The sequence below is a fragment of the Stegostoma tigrinum genome, unplaced genomic scaffold (genome assembly GCF_030684315.1).
Source record: "Stegostoma tigrinum isolate sSteTig4 unplaced genomic scaffold, sSteTig4.hap1 scaffold_390, whole genome shotgun sequence".
In the NCBI taxonomy this organism is placed as follows: domain Eukaryota; kingdom Metazoa; phylum Chordata; class Chondrichthyes; order Orectolobiformes; family Stegostomatidae; genus Stegostoma; species Stegostoma tigrinum.
This window is the reverse complement of record NW_026728318.1, coordinates 55001-60000: the sequence shown is the minus strand read 5'-3', so window position 1 is coordinate 60000 and position 5000 is coordinate 55001.

Genomic DNA, 5000 nt, shown 5'->3' with positions numbered 1-5000 from the left:
GAGCCTGCCTGGCCTGCCAGGACGAGGTTACCCGCGGAGGGGGGACGGCCGTTTCCGGGTCGACGGCCCCGGGCTGCGCCGCCTTTGCCCGCCCTCCGACGTTTCGGGCCCGGAGGCCTTGGACAGTTAGAACTGGCGCGAAGAGATCGGAAGGTCTGGTAGGAAGTCGCCAAGACTATGTCGAACACAACCGCCAAAGTGTCGAGGAACACAAATCGCCACCAGAGTGTCGAAGTTAAAAGCAGCACTGAGTATCGAACACAAAAATCGCCAGACTGTCGAACTTAATTCAGCTCAGAGTATCGAACACAAAAATCGCCAGACTGTCGAACTTAATTCAGCTCAGAGTATCGAACACAAAAATCGCCAGACTGTCGAACTTACCATGGGCTCAGAGTATCGAGTGTTAATCGCCCAGGTGTGTCGAACTTAAAATGGGCGGATTATCGAGTGTTTAATCGCCCGAGTGTCGAACTTAAAATGGGCGGATTATCGAGTGTTTAATCGCCCGAGTGTCGAACTTAAAATGGGCGGATTATCGAGTGTTTAATCGCCCGAGTGTCGAATGTCACGGCCAACATGTTCACAATTCGACAAAGCGTTCGAAAGTTCGACTATTAGCGTTCAAAAGTTCGACTGTTAGCGTTCAAAAGTTCGACAAAGTGTTCGCATGTTCGACAAAGTGTTCAAAATTCGACAAAGTGTTCGAAATTCGACAAAGTGTTCAAAATTCGACAAAGTGTTCAAAATTCGACAAAGTGTTCAAAATTCGACAAAGTGTTCAAAATCCGACCTCCGAGAGCTCTTTGGCATGCACACGAGTTCCAAATTGCCGCCCACCGTCTTTGGAACCGTTCCTCGGGCCCGTCTCAAAGTGGTCCCGAGCCGCCATTTTGTTCTAAAAAACGTGTTCCCGAAAATCTCCGGGTACCCCGCCAACCCCCCCGGCCGAAAATGACGAGTTGCACTTTGGGGGCGAATTTGAAATTTCAGTCCGACGATGAGGCACCGAAAGCCCGCAAACGGTACTCGGATCGTCCCCCTTGCCGACTTCCGTGATTTTTCAAAGTTAAAGTTTTCGGGCTGCGGACACTTTATTGCAACGGGGCAAGGCGCCGGGGCGAATTCCCACCCCTCCAGCGGGGCCCTGGAACTCCAACCCGGCGTGGATTTTCGGATTTTTCCCCTTCCCCACCGACTTTCCTCCGCTGACACTTAGAATTTTTTTTGACACTTAGAATTTTTTTTGACACTTAGAATTTTTTTGACACTTAGAATTTTTTTTGACACTTAGAATTTTTTTTGACACTTAGAATTTTTTTTGACACTTAGAATTTTTTTGACACTTAGAATTTTTTTGACACTTAGAATTTTTTTTGACACTTAGAATTTTTTTTGACACTTAGAATTTTTTTTGACACTTAGAATTTTTTTGACACTTAGAATTTTTTTTGACACTTAGAATTTTTTTTGACACTTAGAATTTTTTTTGACACTTAGAATTTTTTTGACACTTAGAATTTTTTTTGACACTTAGAATTTTTTTCTAAGTTTTTCCTTCTGGTTACTGACTTCCCTCGTCGGGCACGGGGATTTTCGACTTCCTCCTCCCGACCGAGGGGCCTCATTTTCGGGCATTTTCCTCAGATTTCCAAGCATTTTTAGACACTTTTCCCGACTTTTCCTGCTTACTGATTTCACACTTTTGGCCATTTTTATGCATTTTCCCGACTTTTCCTGCTTACTGATTTCACACTTTTGGCCATTTTTATGCATTTTCCCGACTTTTCCTGCTTACTGATTTCACACTTTTGGCCATTTTTAAGCATTTTCCTGGTTACTGATTTCACGCTTTTGGACATTTTCGGAGGTTCTGACGGCTTTTTCGCCTTACTGCTTCGGACATTTCGGGCACTTGGCTGACTTTTCCCGCTTACTCCTTCCGGGCTTTTACTCATTTTCGGAGGTTCTGACGGCTTTTTCGCCTTACTGCTTCGGACATTTCGGGCACTTGGCTGACTTTTCCCGCTTACTCCTTCCGGGCTTTTACTCATTTTCGGAGGTTCTGACGGCTTTTTCGCCTTACTGCTTCGGACATTTCGGGCACTTGGCTGACTTTTCCCGCTTACTCCTTCCGGGCTTTTACTCATTTTCGGAGGTTCTGACGGCTTTTTCGCCTTACTGCTTCGGACATTTCGGGCACTTGGCTGACTTTTCCCGCTTACTCCTTCCGGGCTTTTACTCATTTTCGGAGGTTCCGACGGCTTTTTCGCCTTACTGCTTCGGACATTTCGGGCACTTTGCTGACTTCTCCACCTTACTCCTTCCGGGCTTTTACTCATTTTCGGAGGTTCCGACGGCTTTTTCGCCTTACTGCTTCGGGCACTTTGCTGACCTTTTCCCGCTTACCCCTTTCAAGGTTTTGGACGTCTCCGGTCGGGTCCGCGCCCCTCGCCCGGGCCGGAACGCCTCCCCGCCGGCCGAGTTCCTCGGGGTCGCCCCCTCGCCCGGGAAAAACCGCTCCCCGCCGTCCCACAGCACTCCGACTCGGCCAGGCAGCCTCACGGGCACAGCGACTCCTGCCCACCTCGGGAACCGACGCCCCGCTCGGGCTCAGGCTCCGAAAAACCACCACAGCGGGGCAGCTACCCTCAATGCAGCCGAAATTCAAACTCCTCCCCTCCGAAAGGCGCGCCTCACCCGGCCACGGCCTCGGAACTGCTCCCCTTCCTCGGGATCGGCCCCTCGCCCGGGAAAACCCGCTCCCCGCCGTCCCACAGCACTCCGACTCGGCCAGGCAGCCTCACGGGCACAGCGACTCCTGCCCACCTCGGGAACCGACGCCCCGCTCGGGCTCAGGCTCCAAAAACCCACAACAGCGGGCAGCTACCCTCAATGCAGCCGAAATTCAAATTCCTCCCCTCCGAAAGGCGCGCCTCACCCGGCCACGGCCTCCAAATCGCTCCCCTTCCTCGGGATCGCCCCCTCGCCCGGGAAAACCCGCTCCCCGCCGTCCCACAGCACTCCGACTCGGCCAGGCAGCCTCACGGGCACAGCGACTCCTGCCCACCTCGGGAACCGACGCCCCGCTCGGGCTCAGGCTCCGAAAAACCACCACAGCGGGGCAGCTACCCTCAATGCAGCCGAAATTCAAATCCCTCCCCTTCGAGAGGCGCGCCTCACCCGGCCACGGCCTCCAAATCGCTCCCCTTAGGCGAAAATTAAGCCCCCGTGGCCGATAATACCCCTCCTTGATCGTGCACAAGGGCAGCTCCAAGTTGAACGGGCTCAGGCTCCAAAAACCCACAACAGCGGGCAGCTACCCTCAATGCAGCCGAAATTCAAATCCCTCCCCTTCGAGAGGCGCGCCTCACCCGGCCACGGCCTCCAAATCGCTCCCCTTAGGCGAAAATTAAGCCCCCGTGGCCGATAATACCCCTCCTTGATCGTGCACAAGGGCAGCTCCAAGTTGAACGGGCTCAGGCTCCAAAAACCCACAACAGCGGGCAGCTACCCTCAATGCAGCCGAAATTCAAATCCCTCCCCTTCGAGAGGCGCGCCTCACCCGGCCACGGCCTCCAAATCGCTCCCCTTAGGCGAAAATTAAGCCCCCGTGGCCGATAATACCCCTCCTTGATCGTGCACAAGGGCAGCTCCAAGTTGAACGGGCTCAGGCTCCAAAAACCCACAACAGCGGGCAGCTACCCTCAATGCAGCCGAAATTCAAATCCCTCCCCTTCGAGAGGCGCGCCTCACCCGGCCACGGCCTCCAAATCGCTCCCCTTAGGCGAAAATTAAGCCCCCGTGGCCGATAATACCCCTCCTTGATCGTGCACAAGGGCAGCTCCAAGTTGAACGGGCTCAGGCTCCAAAAACCCACAACAGCGGGCAGCTACCCTCAATGCAGCCGAAATTCAAATCCCTCCCCTTCGAGAGGCGCGCCTCACCCGGCCACGGCCTCCAAATCGCTCCCCTTAGGCGAAAATTAAGCCCCCGTGGCCGATAATACCCCTCCTTGATCGTGCACAAGGGCAGCTCCAAGTTGAACGGGCTCAGGCTCCAAAAACCCACAACAGCGGGCAGCTACCCTCAATGCAGCCGAAATTCAAATCCCTCCCCTTCGAGAGGCGCGCCTCACCCGGCCACGGCCTCCAAATCGCTCCCCTTAGGCGAAAATTAAGCCCCCGTGGCCGATAATACCCCTCCTTGATCGTGCACAAGGGCAGCTCCAAGTTGAACGGAGAAGTCAGTAACCAACCAAAAATAAGCTTGGTTACTGATTTCTCCCGTTGGTTACTGACTTCTCCCTTTGGTTACTGATTTCTCCCGTTGGTTACTCATTTCTCTTGTTGGTTACTGATTTCTCCCGTTGGTTACTGACTTCTCCCTTTGGTTACTGATTTCTCCCGTTGGTTACTGACTTCTCCCGTTGGTTACTCATTTCTCCCGTTGGTTACTCATTTCTCCCGTTGGTTACTCATTTCTCCTGTTGGTTACTGATTTCTTGGTTACTCATTTCTCTTCTTGGTTACTCATTTCTCCTGTTGGTTACTGATTTCTTGGTTACTCATTTCTCTTCTTGGTTACTCATTTCCCTTTCTGACACTTAGAATTTTTTTTGACACTTAGAATTCTTTTTGACACTTAGAATTTTTTTTGACACTTAGAATTTTTTTTGACACTTAGAATTTTTTTTGACACTTAGAATTTTTTTTGACACTTAGAATTTTTTTGACACTTAGAATTTTTTTTGACACTTAGAATTTTTTTTGACACTTAGAATTTTTTTTGACACTTAGAATTTTTTTTGACACTTAGAATTTTTTTGACACTTAGAATTTTTTTTGACACTTAGAATTTTTTTTGACACTTAGAATTTTTTTTGACACTTAGAATTTTTTTTGACACTTAGAATTCTTTTTGACACTTAGAATTTTTTTTGACACTTAGAATTTTTTTGACACTTAGAATTTTTTTGACACTTAGAATTCTTTTTGACA